Here is a 21,698-nt window from a genome sequence, read left to right as displayed (position 1 = left end):
ACCATGAAGATACGATGGATGTCACAGTTACCAGAAGAGTGGAATATATACAGTAGAGGAAGAGACCCCACGAAGAATCATCGAGGGACACATTTTAAACAGTGATATTGTTCCATGTTTTTTTTTCAAGAAATGTTTTAACATGTATAAATTTTTACCAAGATTCTAGGTACACAAAAGGGAGTGAGGTCGTTCGATAAAGTGGGTAAATGATGAAAGCTCCCTTTTTTTGGCTGCACACAATCATGAGCCTAAAGTGAGCATTCTGAGCCCACTGTCTTTATTTTTTATAATGCAATGTATATGTGTTTGTAATGTATACATATAGTATTGATGTGAAAGAACTGAACTCACCACATTTTTTTGTTTGTGTTTGGAGCCGTTTTAGGACTAATCCTGCGTTAAATATCAAGTTTGGAAGAAGAATGAAAGAATACAAATGCGTTTACTAGAGCTGCCCTAATCTTGGTGAGTTGCCCATTGTAATGTTTTTGTATAATACACAAATTTACACTATGCTAGTGGTTGATAAACAATAAACTGGAACTATCTTAACATTGTAAAGGTATATTGTTTAGCTATCACTTTGCTAATTACACTTTTTATTCTTTAACTCTAGTTTTTATATAATTCGGCCCACACGAATCCACACAGGTCATGTTTTCTATGGTCTGTAAGACAGTGCACAGGTGTAGTCCTGAGTCCATGCCATTAATGTACATGGTGTGCAGCATATATTTATAGTGTGATTTTGTGCAGAGACCTAAAAACATGCACTGTTTGGTCTTCTGAGAACAAAGGGCCTGATTTAGACCCGCTCGCGAGCGCACTGCTCTTGCAAGCGGGTCAATGGTCCCCGACTGCGCATGCACCACCTCCGACATGCGCATGTGCGAGACCCATACTGCGATGGCTGCTCCGTCACAATGGGTATCGCTACAAGATGGGACGGCTGTCGATGTTGATTTACAGATCACCCCATTTTGTAGGCGGTGAGAGGGGGGTTGTTGCACAAATGCAGACATTTCCTTAGGAATGCCTGACGTTTGTGGGCAGCCCTACTGACATCACTCGTGATGTCAGTAGTGGACTTCCTGCTCTATAAAGGCAGGAAGTCCACTTAGGCTTGTGAGAGCTGAGACCCTACCACAGGGTGCTCGCAAGCCCGATGGTCACGATAATCGCGGCAATCGCCAGGCCGCATGCAAAAGCTCTGGGTGGTCACCCACAGCTTAGCGAGCGGCCTGGAGGCCGAAAAAAAAAATAACTCCCAGCCCTGATTCAGAGCGAGCACTCGCAAACAGCGAGTGGCTCTGAATCAGGCCCAAAGTTATGAGAGCCTCAACTTCGCACTTATACATGCATATGATTGCTGATAAGGTAAGTTTCCACTTCACTCCATTTACACAAATGTATTCAATTTTGACACAACAAAAGATCCCAAAAAAATTTAAGCTAGACATGAAGCCGGCAGACGATATACCGACCACCAGCTTACCTAAAGGCTTAATCCCGGGATATAACATAGGCGTCGAAATACCGACGCCTATGTTCATCCTGTACCCCTCCATACCATTCATAAGCTAATGGGTAATTCAATTAGAATCCAGCAAAAATGGGAAGCAGCGGAAAGGTAAGTTTTGCAAAAATTTGGGATTTTTTGTTAATGCTTCCTAGGACACCCCTATAGATGGCCTGTCATACGGGATCACAATGGGTATCCCCCGTTTTTCACTGCAGAAGCTAATTAGGGGTTTTAAATAGCCGCGGTAGGTGTTTTTTTCGGCCTTTGAAGAAGTGATGAAGAATAGCACTTATGTTTTTTTTTTATCAAAAAATAACTATGGCCATCAAATTTGAGGTACATGAAAATGGGTGCAAGCACATTTTTGAAGTCCCTAAAATGCATTTTTAAAATTCTTCAAAAATGCGCCTGCCGCTACTACCCGCAATGAAAAAAAGACCTGCCGCATACTTGGGAATCCCTGTGGAATCTATTTCGCTACTTTAGGATTTTGTCCCTCCTATTTTTTTGTTTTTTAAACCGAAAATTAAAATTATTTTTTTGGGGTGTCTCCGGTCTTTTTAAAACTTTTTTTGACACAGATTTAGTTTTTTGGACACTCCCAGGGGTGCAGTCTATTTTTTTTAAGCCTGCACCCCTAAACCCAAGTTCTGCACTTTTTTTCACAATTTTAAACATGGTGAAAACTTATACACGTTTTTTTACACCAGCGAAAAGTCTTTGTAATTGAGTACGGGGATAAATGAAACATGTCAAAAAGACGTAATCGGCAATAATTTGCAGCCACATTGAATACTGCCCCTAGCGTTAACACTGAGCTATTGCACGATTACAATATCATATTCGTGCAAGCACTCAGTAATTGGCCACAATTCGTGAACTTTTATTTTAGGTGCGACCAGCAATGCGCGCTCCCGCTGGTGTCATCCGGCATCAATCATCGCCCAAACATGCCGTAAAACCTCACTATAACATCAGATATAGCATGATAGGGAAATGATAGATGTGCCTACACTGAACATTCAGTGTCGGCACATCACAGGCATGTAAAAGACAGCACTATTAGAACTTCCATGTCTTTTTGGGGATGTGTGCCTTACGGGTTAGGCACCACCCCAGGAAAGGTTAGGCTAGAGGAAGGTTAAGGCGAGGGGGAGGTCAGGTATAGGCACCCCTGGGAGGAGTTTAGCGTTAAGCAAAATGGGTTGGGGAAAGTTAGCGGTCTGCTCCACTAGGGAAGTTATGGGAGGTGGGGGAGTTAAAGAAATAAAGGAATACCTTATAAACTTACCCTCTCTGCATTTTCACTGTTCTTCCTTGCGGTGTCTGTATGTTATTCTCCGGCCTTATATCCAGTTGTATATCATACAAATTCTATTCTAAATACATTGATGATTGGTTGCAAAGCTGAACTCAACTACGCAAATTGTAACGCAGTGCTTGTTTTTTGAGGGTGTCATATATTTCCTGGTGATTTGCAAAACAAGACTCATCTTAATACCTTCACTGCCTGCGAGTAACTTTATCAATTGCGTTCGTAACTTTCTCAGGACATTATATTTTTATTGGGTCTGTACAGTTAGGGATAATTTGTCAATATAAACATTGTGCTGATATGTGTTGTTGTATACTCGCTACTTTGACAAATCTTTGTAATTACCAAAAAAATACTCAAAAAATTATTCAAAACTATTTTTTTTACAGGCAAATTCCATTATCATCAATAAAATCATGAAAAAGGGAAAATTTAAGATTATGCACAGATTAGTTGATGAAATTTAAAAGTGTTTTATCTATAATAAAGTTATTTTCTATATTTTTCAATATAACTTTTTGTACAAAATAAAAGTGTTAATTTCACCCTTATTTGTCTCTGTCTTCATTTTTAGAGTGATAAGTGTCATGTAAAAATGTGTGACATATCTTTTAATAATTGCAGTGCTACTGCATTTATCAACTATAGATATTTTTGTATATATATATATAAACACACACACAATGTACATCCATGGGCATGTTGTACTGCTGACCAGTGGATTGCAGGGCACCTATGTGGACATTGTATATATTTGTATATATATATATATATATATATATATATCTGTCTATCTATCTATCTATCTATCTATCTATCTATCTATCTATCTATCTATCTATCAATCTCTTTATATATATCACTACTGATGTCAGTGGGGACGGCTTCAGACGGTAGGCGTTCCCATGGGAATGCCTCCATCTGGCAGCCACGCCTCCGCCACACCCACCAAAGGGGGCATGCTGTCAATCAACATCGTCAGCACGCCCCCTTTGGTGCGAGACCCGGAGCAACGGCTACCCCGTCGCTAGCCGCGTCTCGCGCATGCTCAGTAGGGCACCACATTGATTGCGTGGTGTGGTGTAAAAAAATAATCATTGGCTGAGAGACAGGAGATGACCTCTCTCAGCCAATGAACGCTTAGCAGCGGGGTTTCCATGGTGATACCCCGCCGCTAAGCTCTCATTCGGGAAGTACCGTTCTATAGAACGGTACTAAGTTCGTGGATCGCGTTTTCGTTTTGTTGTTTTGCCAAGTCCGGGGATGCCTACTTTGGAACGAAGAGGACAGAACCTCGCATAGGAGATGGTGAGTATGTTTTTTTTCACAGGTCCCAAGTGGACCGATGCTACAGGTTACATAGGTGAGTATGTGTACATGTGTGTGTGTGTGTGTATGTTTAATAAACTTATACTGTAACGGTGTGTGTGTCCTGTGTTTTTTTTAAACATTTTTTTACAGGTGAACTACAGGTACTAGTGGGCCCTTAATGCCCTGCATGCTGGTACTTGTGGTTCTCCAAGGCTAGCTGGGACTTGCAGTTCTACTTGTAAAGACAATGTTTGATATTCTTTATTTACACCACACCACACAATCAACCCGCCACCCACCGCCACCAGGGGTGGCGGGGATAGCCCCGGGCTATCAGCCTGGGCCTGGGGTACCCTGGAGAGGGTGACCCCTTTATTGGGGGGGTCCCCAGCTCTCCAGGGATCCCCGGCCCGGGCTGACTAGCGGTCAGGGCTGATGCTGCGGCTGGGGGGCCCGGTGAAAGGGCTCCCCTGGCTGTGGCATCAGCCCCCCGCTAGAAAAAGTCCAGTGCTGGTTCTGGAACATACAGGGGAACCCTACTAATTTTTTTCCCCTGTATTTCCAGAACCAGGACCGGATCAGAGCCCAGAGCTGGTTGCGCAGAATACGGGGGACCCCTACGTCGTTTGTCCCCCGTATTTTGGCAACCAGCGCTGGTTCTGACTAGCCCGGTGCTGGTTTTGCTTAAGTACAGGGGACCCCTACGTCATTTGTCCCCTGTATTTAAGCACACCCAGCACTGGGTTACTAATGCCCGGAGCTGGTTGCTCTTTTTTGGGGGGGTGCACGCCATTTTTTTCTTTTTTTACACAGGTTTTTTTTTTTTTTACCACAGCAGCACAGACGGGTCTCACGGACCTGCCATTGCTCTGTGCCAATCACACAGATGCATGTAGCACGGATCTCCCGTGCTACATGCAAATGGGCACCATAATGCTGATTGGCTTCCTGTCTGCCACTGCAGTGCCACTCCTAGATGGGCCACGTGTTTGTGCCGCCCACTTGTGTCGCTTAGCATAGTCATCCAGCTACCTCGGTGCAACCTTTTGGCCTAAAAACAATTGTGAGGTGTGAGGTGTTCAGAATAGAGTGGAAATGAGTGGAAATTAATGTTATTGGGGTTATTAATAGCGTAGGAACAAAAAAAGGCCCATTTTATGTGATTTTAGCGGGTATTTTTATTTTTTAAGAAAAAATCCAGATCCAAAACACAAAACCCAGAACCCAAAACACGGAAGGGTGGTTTTGGCAAAACCAATCCAGATCCAAAACACGAAGAAAGATCCAGATCCAAAACCAAAACACGAAAAGTGGCCGGTGCACACCCCTAATATGTGTATATATTTATATATATATATATATATATATATATTAGGGGTGAGCGGGTTCGGTTTTACTCGGATTTACTCGGATCTTTAAACGGCATTTTATTGGCTATCGCCTATCATGTGTTTTGGATAGCCAATATAATAAATCCGAATTTGCGGTACAGTGGCGATAAGAACCGAGTAAATCCGAGTAAAACCGAGCCTGCACATCCCTAATATATATATATATATATATATACAAATAGACACACATATAAAAATACTATTCCAAGTCACAATATTATGAACTTGTATCTCCACATTTCATGTAAAAACCACAAACACATATACTGTATACTTATATACACAATGGTAAATATATATATATATATATATATATATATACAGACACAGATACACAACCACATATATATCAATAAATATTTACAATTTGGGGTGGTATTCAATTTTTAACATGGCCAGAAAAAAGTTTCAACAGCTGCACTTTTGGCCTACATTGTGTACTTGATGTAACCAAAAAAGTATCGCCTGCGCACCCACTTTTCCCCTTATTCAATTGCAAAGGAAGCAAAAACGTCATCAAGCCAAAAATGATGTCATATATAGGGAAATCAGTCTGAACCCCCCAAAAAGCTACAGTAACATTGGGAATCACTATAGGTATGTACTAGTAGCCCTAATAAAGCTATTATGGGTGCTTAAGTTCTCTCATGTGAATCCTATTAGCTAATTTGCATAAGTGGTGAAGAATAGCATTATTTATTATTGTTAGGAGAAACTAACTACTCCCAGCAAATTAGGGGTACTTTAAAATGGGTGCTAGCATTTTTAAAAGTTGTTAAAGTGTACTTTTAAAAAGCATTAAAAACTCAGCTGTTGCAAACACCTGCAATCCCATAAACACCTGTCCCATACTTGGGGACCACCCAGAAGCCTATTTTGGTAGTTTTTATAATTCTCTCTCAAATGGTATTTTTGGGCCCCAAAAATAAAAGTACTTTTTTGGGGTGATCTTTTTTTTTTTTTAGACATTTACCATTATGGGGCTGACCCAAGGGTTCACAGTGGTTTCCAGACTCAGCAGCAAATCTTTTTCACCTATTACTGACTTATTATTGATCCAAAAAAAATTGCTGGTTAAAGAAAACACTATTCAGTAAATTAAAATACCATTAGTAATGTTTTACAGATTGAGAAACCAAAACAATTTTTGGGGGGTTTTCTCCACCCTGCATGTGGAGAAAAAAAACAGGCAAAAAGTACTTCGAAATAGGCGATACTTTTTCGCCTGTTTTTAATTGAATACCGAAGAGGCGAAATCTCGTCATTTCCTATGGGAAATAGCTGACCAGGTGACCAGGTTTTATTTCGCGAAAAGTCAGAATCGAATACAGCAAAAAGTTTTCACCAAAAATAGGTGAAAATGGCTTTTTGCAGCAAATTGAATACGGGCCTAAAAGCGCTGCTGCAGTTTCTGCTAAATGAATGCTGCTCTCCGGGAAAGCAGATTATTAAGCTGGCCCTTGATTGATTCAATCTGAGCTAACAAATAAGAGTTTGGGTTATGCTTTGCCACCATTGGCTTGTACTACTCATCTCCAGATTTGAAAAGGATGCAGAAATGGTAGAAGGAGGCTTCTCTACGATTACGATATCAGAAATATCAGACTCACAGATAGCCTTTGTGGACACCCTTATACTCTTTGTTATGAAACACCCCTGTATCTGTATAAGACCCCTAGAGCCTCCTACTGATATTTTCTGCCTATAACAACAACCCATTGTTCCCATAGAGTTGAATACACTCACCGGTACTTAGGCAGCCACCAGGTCTTAAGTTCAATCAGTAGGGGCTTAAACAATACAAGGGTGATTGCAGGATATTGGCTGAAGTAGATACAGATACACTAAAGGATCAGGATAATTGCAGAACCAGAACCAGCATCAACAGGGTTAATTGCAGGATAGTTTGTCTGGATAGCAAATGCAACAATTTATCCACAACAGCAAGATTTGTAGATAGAGCAACAACACAGAATCCAACACAGTATATAAATTGAATGGTTTGTCGATATGGCAGCAAAACAAAATCCAACATAGCACATACAGTATACTGTATTGAATGGCAAAGGTACTATAGCTCAAAGTTGGTAGTCAGCAGAATAGCATTCACTGAGGCTTTGTACTTGCAGAGATGAACAATGTAGATATATATATATATATATATATATATATATAAATATATTATATACACACTTCTGCAAGGCAGATATTTGTATTTGCAGAAACACAATAGCAGAGATGATATTAGCATAGATACATATAACTGTTGACAAACAGCAGAGATTGAATTCACAGTGTAAACTTGATAGTACTTGCAGTTGGTAGAAACAACAAATAAAGTACCACAAGAACATAGTAAACTGGAAACAGACACAGCTGGGCATATGCAGAGCAGGAGACCAGAACAATGATACACATGGAATGGACTAGGCAGCAGTACTGAGGTATAAGCTATCACTGGCAGGGAATGCTGGGACTGACTGCAATATACAGGAAGAGGAACCAATGCAAGCCATCCTCTTTGATTGCAGACTAATTTGCAGCTGAAATGCACATACACTGAGAGCTTGATCACACACTGGCTGCAGCTGAATGCCTCCACAATACTAACAGTTTCCCTGACTCCTAGCAATAGTCAGGACTAGAAACTGCTAAGGCTGCTAGAAATTCTGGCAGCAGTTCATAACACTCTCCTCAGGGATTTGTGATGTTTCTGAACACACAGTTTGCTCTTCAGCCTTAGTGGGGAGTTTTCTGCACTGATTTGCCTGTTTTCATTTTGACACATCTTCTAGACATTGAGTGAGGTGTTGCATCATCATGTGAGGTTATAGAAGAAGATGTCTGACTGACAGTAGTTGCAGAACCACCATTAACAAATAAAGGCCAAGGCCTGAGCCTTTCCTTATCACTGCGTGTGGTGTATGGCATGTTGGCAATTTTATATTTTTCAGCAGTAAACTTTCCCTTTATTATTAGAGGTGATTTTTTTTATTGTGAAATATTGTTTTGAGTTTAGGTGCCCTATCTTAAACCCTCTATTCCCTTGAGCACCGACTTTTTTAGATGCTGAAGGACTAGTATCAACACAGCAGTAGTACTTGGATGCTGCTCCTAATCTTCTTTTGACTGATCGTGATCCATATCAACTCACAGAAATTATATTATTAAGGCAGTTGCACGGCACCCACTGAGCATTATTGTATCACAGTATAACTGCCTGGGCCTGAACACACACGTTTTGTAAAAAAAAAATGTCTTTCTGTTTTTTAACAAATGTGACTCACACAGAGCTTATATTATTAATGCGGTGCCACGGCACCTACTAAGCATTATTGTTTAACACATTGCCACTTCCTGGCCCTGAACACATAAGGTTTTTTTTACACACAATGCTGTGACTCACTGCACTTATAGGTATGCAGGCACCTAATAAACATAATTATTTTAAAATACAATGCCTAAACCTGCACAACACTCACAAGCTTTTTTATTTATATATAATTTTTACACACTGCTGTGACTATAGTAATGGTGACACACTTGCACCTAATGGCAACAAAAAAGCCCTAAAATACAAAGACGTGGATAACAATGGGTTACAGGGATAGAGCATGGCTTTGTGGGAACCTTTAATCACATTTGCAAGAAAGTTGTGAAATAGTGTATTTGCCTGGTATGAAAGCTAATGATTTATTTTTCAATGATTGTTACAAAACTTTATAGCTTACCAAGGCAAATGTGCAGAAGCAGTTGTTTATTAAGCATGGCAATGCTTTATGTAATCTCTTTTTTCTCTGTGCCAAGTATAATATACAAGTCTGATAAAGTAAAGCTGGAAACATTATTTCCCTCTCATTGCTTAAATAGAAAGACAATTTGTTTGGCTTTAGGTATTGTGAACTGAGCTACATAGGAAAAGGGAAGGTCAATTTAAGACAGACTGAGAATCGGATGTGTTTTTGTATGATATTCCCGCAGTACCATGAAGATTTTTCCTTGAGCTCTCAGTCTCAGCTATTTTCACTTTATTTACTATATCTATCAAGTAGTTCTGACATAAAGAAAGTGCTCATTCACATTAAGTACTTTCAATCCTTTGGCTCTCTGTTCAATGGGCCTGATTCAGCATGGATTGCAACTGCTAAAGTGTATGCAGATGGCCGATTGCGTACTGTGCATGTGTATGCATCGCAGTGCGTAAAGCCATCAATGTGATCGCACTGCAATCACGCATTTGACACTCCCCGCTATATATGTCACTCACCAAAGGTGTCCGGTGGTTCTGATAGGATAGCTTATTTCTGTAGTCATCTCTTCCCATCCCTGGCAGAGAGGTGAAGGCATCCTAATCCCTAGACTCAAGAATTACTAAGGTTTAAAAAAATTAACTCAGATTTATTACACTGGAGCACTTCATTATTGGAGCTTCTTAGGCACTTAGCTAACAGTAATACATTGCACACTATAACACAACTATGAAACACTTCAAATATATCATTTTAGTGTACAGATGCATCCAATTACTACATTAGTTAACAATTATAAAATATTCTCTGTACTAATAGTTAATGTCTCAACTATAGGCAATGTACCCACAAAAATAATCATAACACTGTACAAGAAGAATGTCCACTGGCCATTTAAAATGTGGGTGTACATAGTATTTACTTTTAGTTATTGTCGCAAGCCGGTTTGATACTTGTTTAATTTTAACTTTGGAAAAATAGCAGCAGGGATGTATGGCGTATTGTGAAGTATCTGTAGTGCACTTCACCAGTGGCTCTCCCTTTATGACTCTGTCCTGATGATGACTGTCCTTGAACTAGTGACTGGTGGTAATGCTCCTGACTCTGTAATACAGACTGTCCCTGTGTCTCCTATGCTGCAGCGCCACAAAAACTATACTGTGTGTTAGTCTAGTCAGCACTTATCTGGTCCTGAAGCTGGCATCATGCAGACATAGTGTATAGAATCTCGTGCTGTCAGTGGTGTTGTGCTGGTACAGACCTGATCCATTGTCTTCCACTGGGAACTGACCTCTGTTTCAGGCTGGGACACTCTGAATGGCTCTTTGATGCAGCCCCTCATAAAGTCACTCTCCGGGGAATCCTGTCATCAACTGAGGCAGTCCTAGACTCCATCAGTGTCCCTTAGATACATTATGACTTCAAACCCCAGTGCAGGAAAATAAAAATAAAACAACCTCTTCCTGTGTCTCACACTGCCCTTCTTTCTCTGATTGGGCAAATCACACAGAGCTGTATCACTCCGCCCTCTTGTCTAACATTGAAAATCACAGGAGTCATCCAATATAGTTACACAGTATATTTTCATCCCATAGCTGTTATTTAGAGGCATGTGCCTCTTCTGAGCCATAGCTCTCTCCTTGTGCCAGTTCTGTAAAGTGATACCCAACTTTGGGGGTACCACACGCAGACCACGGACAGCCATTGCCGAATGATTGACAGGCAGTGAGCATTTGGGGGTTGTGATGTGGGGTGGTCAGGAAAACATAGGCGTGCCTGACCATTTGAACACCATTGCATGTGCGTGCATAAATGCTTGAGTACTATGTACATCGAGGTTTGAAATTTCTGAGTAAGGTCAGACCTGCTTTAATTCTGCATGAGGCGCCAATGTTACCCGATGTTACCGATGTATACGCAGGACTGCAAGGTATTACAGATATGAGATAGTGGTAGTGGGCAGCAGTGGGAATCTCTATGCTTGCTGTGTGAGATGGAATTGTGATAGCATTCATTAGCATATGTGCTCAGCTGTGATCACAGTAGCGATCTGTAGTGAATCAGGCCCAGTGTCCACTGTGAAATGGCGCCCGAATAACAGCTGGAGGGACTTATATTGAATCCAAAATAATGTTTTGCCATGTTTTGGAATCAGAGTCACATTGAATCAGTAAATTTTGGTGTGTTTGGATTCTAGGAAGAGGTCCCATATGCTGAAAACATGAGAAAACAAACTGTTTGGAAAAATATTTCTGCATTTACAGTCTGTAGAGCCATACATATTTCTACTTCAGGGTCCATAGGGTATCCACAGGATACCTTGGGGTATAGGTGTGACGTCAGTCGCAGGGCACCAAAGAGTTAAGCTTTCAGCCTCCCAGAATGCACTAGGTCCCCCTCCTATACCCCGCCCCCGAGCCAAGGCACCTCAGTTTAGTTTGGTGCCCGGCCGGAGTCGGGTGCACCTGTTGGAGTGGGGGCTAGAAGAGCCCCTGAAGCTTTTTCTTCATGCAGCTGTGGCTGCACATCTGGATGAACAGCATGGACAGTCAGTCCTGACGTCCATGCTGTCTTCCCTACACCCCGCCGGTACCAGAACACTGGTACTGATCCGGGGATGCTTGTGGGCATCTGGGGTCACAGCTAGCGGTGACCCCAGATGTTCCGGACCATGGCCGGATTCAAGGGGGACAGAAGTAAGCAGCGGGGTCCCGCGGTGGGTCCCCGCTGATCACATGGTCCTAAGTCCCCAGGCAGGGGGCTCCCTGGGGACTGGCTGCAGTGTGGAGCCAGGCGACCAACCTGCACTTCCACTACCCCCTGGGACAGCGGACCATAGCAGAGCGGTAGCGCTGCGGCGTCCCAGGGGTTAAATGCATGCCAGGGGAGCGCGCCTTCCCTGTCTCACAGCCGGCGCCTCCCCCGCTGCACACAGCCCTCTCTGCACTGTGCTGACTGGCCCTGTGTCAGCGCTCCTCCCTCAGGCCAGCCTTCTCTCTGCTGCTCGGCGGCCATCTTTTCAGAAGCATGGTGAATGCTGCTGGAAGCCTGCATTGGAAGCATCGTGGTCTGGGTCCCCCTGCATAACTCTCCTCCACTGTGGTCAGGTCTGTGTATGCAGCGCTGTGTCCTACCAGGCCCTGTGTCTGTGTAGTTGAGTGATCAGCACTGTTAGTGCAGGAATTGATTTTCTTTGCATTGTATGTGACTGTGCTAGCGCTGCTGCCTGTAACTTTTCTTCTCAAGACTGTCAGCTTTATTACTGTCCCTGTTCTTTCTGCTAAGCCCTTGCGGTGCGGTGCTGCAGGGTGGTCTCTCGCCTATTTAATATATACTTGGTGAGAGGGGTCACATACGTGGTGCCATCATGTCTGAAAGTGATTTTCCCCTCCGGCTACAGTGTACCACGTGTAAAGTACCGTTAGCAGAGGGGGAGGGTAGCGCGGAGGGCCTTTGCCGGCAGTGTTTGTCCATGGCGCGGCCTCTTACGGTTACAGCACCGGTACAGGAGCCGCCCTGGGCTTGTTTCGCTCAGGCGCTAACAGCTTTAGTGGGCCAGTTAGCTCCGCAGCCCGCGTTTACTCTGATGGGTTTGTCCCAGCAGTCTGTGGTGTCGTCACCCATGCAGGGTTTCCCACGACAATTGGTGGTACCCCACAGTCTCCCTATTTCCCCGCTCCCGGTTTCTCAGGAGCCAGCGTGGGTTAACTCCCTGACGAGTTCTGTACAGCACTTGTCGGATGTGTTGCAAGGGGAGTCTGTGATGCGGCCTCATAAACGGCCGGTGGCGTCTCTGTCCGCTCCTTATGAGGATGACAAAGGGACGTCTGATGATGGGGAGATTCTGGATCCTTACGATCAGGAACCTCTCCATACTAAGGACGCTGATGCTAAGTCCAAAGTATATATTCCTGGACTTATTCGGGCGGTCTGCACAGCCTTGGTGATTGAGGACGAAGTTCCCCCAGCGGCTAAGTCTAAGTATGCCTTTTTCAAAGACGTGAAGGGTGATGCCACAGTCTTTCCTCTTTCGGGTCAGTTGGTGGGCCATTTAGAGGAGGCGTGGAAACAGCCTGGCAAAAGATACCAGCCGCAGAGATGCCTGGCGGTGGCTTATCCGTTCGCGGATAATTATTTTGCTAAGTGGGAATCCCCTCCACAGGTGGATTCTCACGTGACCCGTCTTGTCCGTAGTGCCACATTGCCGATGCCATCCATGTCCTCCCTTAAGGATGCTACGGACCGCAAGGTGGAAATCTGCCTGAAGTCCGCTTATTCCCTTGCGGGGGGGGGCAGCACGGCCGGCTATGGCCATCTGCTGGGTTACCAGAGCGATGGAGCGCTGGGCGGATTCATTAGAGGCTTCTTTTGATTCCGACTGTCCGGCCGAACAGGCGGAGTTGATTGGCAATCTCCGTGATTTGGCCACCTACATCAACGAGGCGGCTCTAGACATTAGTACTCTGGTGTCTAGAATTTCTTCAGCAGCGGTAGCTGCTCGTCGCACCTTGTGGCTGCGATCCTGGAAGGCGGATGCAGATTCCAAGAAGGGTCTGGAAGCGTTGCCGTTTACCGGAGAAGTTCTCTTCGGTCCGGATCTGGATAAGATTGTGGCCACGCTGGCGGCAGCCAAATCGGCTTGTCTCCCGTCGGCCGCTGCTCCTTCTGGTTCTGGACCATCATCCTTTTGGTCATCTAGGGCCCAGGGCAGGCCCAAACCACAGTCGTTTCCTCGTCAGGCTGGCCCTAGGAAATCGGTCAAGCCCCGGAAGCAGGCATGGAGTACCAGACGTCCGGCCCCCAAGCCAGATGACAAGCCTGCAGCCTGACGGTCCGGGCCTCCCTTTGGGGGATCCCAGGGTGGGAGGCCGCCTGCTGCAGTTTGCCCAGTGTTGGTCGGTCACTACGACAGACACTTGGGTTTTGGAGGTGGTCTCCCACGGGTACGCCCTCTCCTTCTGGCACAGACCCCCGGCTCGATTCTTCACCACGGGTCTACCATCAGACCGGAACAAGGCTGCAGAGCTGCGGAAGGTATTGCAAACTATGCTCCAGGCTGGAGTTATAGTGCCTGTTCCATTCTCCCAGAGGGGCCAGGGTTTCTATTCAAATCTTTTTTTTTGGTACAGAAACCCAATGGGTCGTATCGTCTGATTTTCAACCTCAAAGCACTCAACAAGTCTTTGCGGGTACCGAAGTTTTGGATGGAGACCCTACGGTCCATCACTCAGGCGCTGGAACCTGGGGACTACATGGTGTCATTGGACATACAGGACGCTTACCTGCATGTCCCTATTCTTTTGCGCCATCAACAGTTCCTGAGGTTTGCAATCCGCAGCGACCACTTCCAGTTTCGGGCGTTACCTTTTGGCCTGGCGACAGCACCACGTGTTTTCACCAAGGTGATGGCGGTCATGGCGGCTTCTCTGCGGCTGCAGGGAGTCCGCATGTTGCCGTACTTGGATGACCTGTTATTGGTGGAGGGATCTCCAGAGATCCTGTTACGCCACTTGGACCTGACCATTGCCCTGCTGCAACGGCACGGCTGGCTAATCAACTGGCAGAAGTCCACTCTAATCCCATCTCGGAGGATTCTGCATCTTGGAGCCTTATTGGACTCGGGACAGCAAAAGATCTTTGTGACGGAGGAAAAGATCTCTGCTTTACAGTCAAGGGTGCGCAGTTGTCTGCACAGCTGCCTGGTGTCTCTACACTCGGCGATGAGGTTACTGGGCTCCATGGTGTCGGTGTTCGACATGGTGGAATATGCCCAGTTTCACTCCAGACCTCTGCAGCACCTGATCCTGTCAAAGTGGAACGGGCTGCCTCAGTCTCTGAAGTCCCAGATGATTGTGTTCACCCCGGAGGTTCGCCTGTCCCTTGCTTGGTGGTTACAGACGACCCACCTCAGCGAGGGACGTCCGTTCTGGGTTCCAAATTGGGTCCTGTTGACAACGGACGCCAGTCTTCGGGGCTGGGGAGCAGTTTCGGGTCCACATCTGTTCCAGGGCAGGTGGACGCCGACAGAAGCGGAGCTTCCAATCAATATCTTGGAACTCCGTGCGGTCTTCAATGCTCTCCAGCAGGCACATCGGTTTCTCCAGGGTCACCCGGTACAGGTCCAGTCGGACAACGCTACCACCGTGGCCTACATAAACAGGCAAGGAGGAACCCGAAGCCGGGCGGCTCTCGTAGAGGTGTCTCGGATCCTGGTTTGGGCGGAGCGCAATCTTCCGGCCATATCAGCGGTCTTCATCCCGGGAGTGCTCAATTGGGAGGCGGACTTTCTAAGTCGCCAGGACGTTCATCCGGGGGAATGGTCCCTGCACCCGGAAGTTTTTCAACTGCTGGTGGACAGATGGGGTCTTCCAGAGATCGACCTCATGGCATCCCGGCACAACAACAAGTTGCCGGTGTACGGGTCTCGCACAAGAGACGAAGGGGCGTCTCTGGTGGATGCTCTGTCCGTCCGGTGGACGTCCCGGTTCGCATACCTGTTCCCTCCGGTCTCCCTTCTTCCACGGGTAATCTGAAAATTCAAACAGGAAGGAGGGACGCTCCTGTTGATAGCTCCCGCGTGGCCCAGACGGCACTGGTTCTCAGACCTTCAGGGTCTGTCCGTGGTCAGTCCTCTGCGGTTGCCGCTATGACCGGACCTCCTGTCTCAGGGTCCTTGTCATCACCCAGACCTGACTCGGCTGTCTTTGACGGTGTGGCTGTTGAGACGGCCATGCTGAGGTCCCGGGGGTTTTCCAGCTCTGTGGTGCGTACCATGTTGCGAGCTCGGAAACCGTCTTCCGCGAGGATATACCATCGCGTGTGGCATACGTTCTTCCAGTGGTGTCGACCGAGAGGTTATGCACCGCGGGAGTTTCGTCTGTCTCGGATTCTCACCTTCCTGCAAGCGGGACTAGATCATGGGCTTCGCCTTGCTTCTTTGAAGGTACAGGTTTCGGCCCTGTCTGTCTGGTTTCACCGTAGGATTGCCACAATCCCGGATGTGCACACCTTTATGCAAGGTGTTGTCCGCATTCAGCCGCCCTTTGTTCCACCTGTGGCTCCTTGGGATTTGGCTGTGGTCCTAAGGGCTCTCCAAGGACCGCCATTTGTACCACTGGGATCAGTGGATCTTAAATGGCTAACAGCTAAGACTATTGCTTCGGCCAGACGTGTTTCTTAGTTAGGGGCTCTTTCTTGTAGACCCCCTTTCTTGGTTTTTCATGGGAACAGGGCAGTACTCCGCACTCGGCCCGAGTTTCTTCCCAAAGTTGTTTCCCAGTTTCATGTTAACGAGGAAATTGTTGTTCCGGCCTTTAACTCACCGGGTCTTTCCGTGGGTGAGGCCTCTTTGGATGTTGTGTGGGCCTTAAGGACTTATGTTGACCGCACTTCTTCGTTTAGGAAGTTGGACGCTTTGTTTATCCTCTATGGCTTCCGTAAAAATGGTTGGCCTGCTTCAAAGCAAACTTTGGCAGCCTGGATCCGTATGGCTATTTCTGAAGCTTATTTTCATGAAAGCCTACCGGTTCCTCCTTCTCTGAAGGCTCATTCCACTAGGTCTGTGGGTCCTTCGTGGGCAGCTCGATGTGGTGCCTCTGCAGTCCAGATCTGCAAGGCTGCTACGTGGTCCTCTGTCCATACCTTCGTGAGGTATTACAGGTTTGACACCTTCGCCTCTCAGGATGCTTCCTTCGGGCGGCGGATTCTCCTTTCTGCACAGGAGCGTCCCCACCCTTAAAGGATACTACTTTGGGACATCCCCAAGGTATCCTGTGGATACCCTATGGACCCTGAAGTAGAAAATATGAGATATGGTAAGAACTTACCCTTGTTATCTCTATTTCTACGAAGTCCATAGGGTTCCACAGGACTCCCGCCCTGTCGCACCTGTGCTGCAGATGGGCTTTGCTCTGGTCACCGGTTTTTCCATCTCCCTCTGGTGAGAATGTGATTCTTGTGTGTGTCCAGATCTTTTTTCTCTCTCTTCCTTCTCCTCCTCCGGCCTATGGCTTGGTAACTAACTGAGGTGCCTTGGCTCAGGGGCGGGGTATAGGAGAGGGACCTAGTGCATCCTGGGAGGCTGAAAGCTTAACTCTTTGGTGCCCTGCGACTGACGTCACACCTATACCCCAAGGTATCCTGTGGAACCCTATGGACTTCGTAGAAATAGAGATAACAAGGGTAAGTTCTTACCATATCTCATATTTTCTAGATGCCTTCACCTCCATAATAGCAAAGGATGGAAGGATTGATTAGGTTTTATTTAATTTAATATCAAGATCAATCTAGGATCAAGTTCTTCAGTTCCTAAAAGATATCTTTGATCTGGAGGAGGTTTTTTATTTTTTATACATCATGATCTAATAAAAAAATGAGGTGGCCTTGCTTGTGAAGATGCTGCTAGAACATACTGTAAACACACGTTTACTAGTTTGTACTCAGGGAGGTTGTTAGGGATAATGGGACCAAGACTTGCTGTTTACATCAGAGGAAAGCAGCCTGTACTTCTCCAGCTGAATTAGAACCCCCAGCATATGTGATGTTTGCTGGGCCTACTGGAAGTTATATGTCAACAACAGGTGGCCTGCTTCAGGTTACCTCAGCCTGCTTTACGTACTGTATGTACCATGTAAATATATTTGTATGTGAACAATATACACAACTAATTTTTGTATTAAACATATTTGCAGTGCACTTTATTGCACACATCCTGTCAGGAAGGTGCTCTGTGCTGCTGCTGCTCATATTTGCCCACCCCATCAATTTGGGGTGTCAAAGCTGGATAATTGGCTGAGACAAGATCAGTTTAAAATTGAAGCGTGCGCGACGCCATCTTGCGAATGGCAGCTGGACTCCATTTTGGAAACAAGAATCTGCCAGATGTAATTTTGCGACCAGCGTCACTTTAAGTTACAACTCATGAGCTAAGAACAGATGGCAATGTTTTTGATAATCTAAATAGAATAGACAATGCACCAGAAACTGTGAGTGTTATATATATATAAATATGTTAAGTCCATCATAGATGGAATCTCATGCATAAACACCACACATTACGCACAATTGAGCTGCTAACATGACGCCCAGTAGCGAATGCACAATTATTAGCATCATGCGATTGCATCTTTCACCATTTCACATACACACATTGGCCCTCATTCAGAGACGGTCGGAGGATGCAAGCGGTCGCTCAGAAACTGTTTCGGTCGTTAGTCTGTGGGTTTACACCCACAGCTCTAATAACCACTAGGGTGATGGTCACGATGGTCATAGACCATCGCGACCATCGGGGCTTACGACGAGACCCTAGGGTAGGGTCTCACTTGTCGTAAGCCCCGGAGAGCTTCTGGCTCTGTCAGAGCTGGAAACTCTCCACTGACATCACTAGTAATGTCAGTGGGGCCTCCCCCAAATGTTCCCATGGGAACGCCTCCATTTGGGCTGCCACACCCCCAGCCCGCCTTCCAAACGGGGCGAGCTGTCAATCAACATCGACAGCTCACCCCCTTTGGAAAGAGACCCGCTACGACCAGCGCTGTCGGTCATAGCGGGTCTCACGCATGCGCACGAAGGAGCCGGCTCCCTCGTGTGCATGCGCACTGGACAAACATTGAGGCAGCCGTGCGGTCGTAGACCGTACGGCCACCTCTGAATGAAGCCCATTATGCTTAAGACCCCGAATGAAAATACCATTTAGTAGCTAAATGCGCATGCATCTGTCCCCAGTTAACTAGCGTCTTCATATCAAACCCCAATACTCACACATTACATATTCACACATAAGGTTTAATAAGCTTTAAAGTATATGATTTAAGTTGGTTCAGTTAGTTTAAATGCTGAGAAATAAAGATATTTGATAACTAAAGTTTTATACATGCTAAACAAGTCGTGTTTGGTTTCGTACTGATGTGTACTCTTTTCACAGTATTTCGGTGTTATCAGTGGGGAGGTCGCATCATGCATTCTCGAGTTATGGATTGCAGAGGCTACAAGCAACAAAATGTATATTTCATGAAGAACTGTTAGGATGTTACAGGGGGCGGGAAGGGAAAGACACCCAGCTGTTAGAGGCAGGGAGAGTCTATTTGAACCAGTCTGTTGAATGCTTTGTAACAGATGCTTCTCCCCTGGGAACCAATGATATCAGCAGCAAACTTCTCTATTGTCCTGTCTATTCTGCGGGGGTATAAATATGTGTGCTCAAACACTGGGTCTTTAGTCTTCGTGCTCTATGCTGACTGAGGGGTTTCTTGCTGATGCCTAACATCTGGTACCGGAAGCGCTGCATATGTATACTGTACTTGGGTCTGTATAATTCCTTTTGTGCCTAAATTGTGTCTGGATCAATTGCGTGTAACTGTCTGAACTTTTACTTGAATAACACTTGTGCTTTGGAACCACAGATTCCAGGTCTAAGTCTTTATTTACTGTATGACTGCGTACGCAAATTAGCGTCATCCTTCGAAGGTATAGGCAGGATATTAGAAGGTATAGGAAGGTGTGTATAGAGGTTCAATTTTAGTATCGTCAGATGGGGGCTCATAAAGTGAAGTCACTTACCTACTCACACGGCACATACGGCTATCGATATCTCAGCAAAGGGAGGAGTGGCCACATGCAGGGTTTTCCTGCAACCGCTTTGTGCTGAAAAATCGCTATCCATTTTTGTGTGAGCAAAGGAAGCTATCTAGAAACCAGGGACAAGAAAGGAAAAAGTTTGTTTACCTTTGTTGATAGAACTTAGCGTTTAAAGGGGTGCCGCAGCATTGAGTATGCGGCTGAGTCACAGTTTTGCACACAGAAAAGACACACTTTTGGGTACGCAGTTAAAAAGTCATTATACGGTTGTGTGGTAGTCGCATTATTTTATGTGGCTGGTCGCACAATAGCGTATACGTACTTCCGGTTGTGCTGCCATGGTGTTTAAACAAAGCCATTGAGGTTTACATTTTTTCAATTGTTACCAATATCTGGGTTAACATTTATTTTTCTGCGCAGGAAAAAAGTGTGTAACAGTGAATATTTGTTGAACAAAGTTAAGGGTATCGTATGATCCTTAAGGGCTAGGTGCAAGGGTTAGTCTAGCCGCTCGGTAAGTAGCTTTACCGTTCTATACACAGTAGCAGGTGTACATGTTGTCTTTGTTGTAGAGAGGTGCGTGAGAGTAGCTGACATATAAACTCTCATAGGTGTGGAAGTTGCCTTACTAAATCTTATCCGGGTGTGGAAGTTGCCTATTTCAAATCTTATCCAGGTGTGTGGGCGCCGCCGACTTAAATCGTCCACAGGTAAGTTAAAGTATCTTGATTGTCTTTCACCAGTTTAAATCTTTATTGAAAAGCATAGGATTTTGTCTCAGAATGGGAGCCATGCAAACAGTAGAAGATGTTAGACAAAGATGTGCTGCTAATTAAAGCTCCGATTGGATCGGCCCATCATATTATGCATACTAAGTATGGTATACTTATGCAATAAGGTATTGTGATGTATGGTTTAAAATGATGATGAAGAGTGTTAGACCGTTTCCCAGAATTGGTGGTTTTGATTAAAATGTGTTAGATAATGTCCGGGATCACATCGGTCTGATGCGCTCCCGAGAGAAAAAGGTTAAATATTTTGAATGTTTAAAACTGTGGCAGCATGAAGGGGATGCGTGGCTTAACAATGTGCAAACGACGCAAACTAGCGTCGTGAGCACATTGCCAGAAAATACATCCGCGACGCTGAATTGCAATATGGGCGAGCCGCAAAATGGCGTGCACGTGCGGCAAGGTAGCATCGTGGAGAGTATTGCCAGCAGTTCACGCTCACCTCCCCCACCTTATGTGGATGGAGGCGCAAGTAAAGTTACCAAAAATACCCATAAAAATGTAACAAGCAACTTGTACCCTCTCTTAAGCAACTATAAAGAAAATGTTCATGGTGTGGATGATGAGCCTATTGTAATGTCTGCCATTTCCCATGCTGTACAAATGATAGATGCTGCATCACCACAATCACGAGTGGTGCCGCCATCTCCATCGGTAACAGCAAGGGAAGTGTTAATGCCCTCTGCACCCGTAGAGGAAGTTGTTCATACCATACACAGCAGCAGCAGACTAAACCCCCAGCAAGGTAACCAAGTCAAAGGTAGCAGCACTACCGGTCTGCATCCCATTCGGACAATAACTGTTCCAAATGGAAATGCAGATGCGAACGGTATAGTGCCCACGAGGGAAGTAGTAATGCATTGTCCTCGGACAAGAGCAGAACTAAATTCCATCATAAATGATTTCCCCGATCCCAAAAAGGAATTAGCCAAATGTCAAAGATTTTTGAGAAATTTGGGTAGTTCACATGAACCCACTAATAAAGATTGGCGTGTGGTGTTAAGGGCCTGTCTACCACACAATACCGACGTAACAAAA

The sequence above is a fragment of the Taudactylus pleione genome, unplaced genomic scaffold (genome assembly GCF_031769625.1).
Source record: "Taudactylus pleione unplaced genomic scaffold, aTauple2 ptg000259l, whole genome shotgun sequence".
Taxonomy (NCBI): Eukaryota; Metazoa; Chordata; class Amphibia; order Anura; family Myobatrachidae; genus Taudactylus; species Taudactylus pleione.
The sequence above is the reverse complement of the archived record's forward strand: the minus strand, read 5'-3'. Positions refer to the sequence as shown.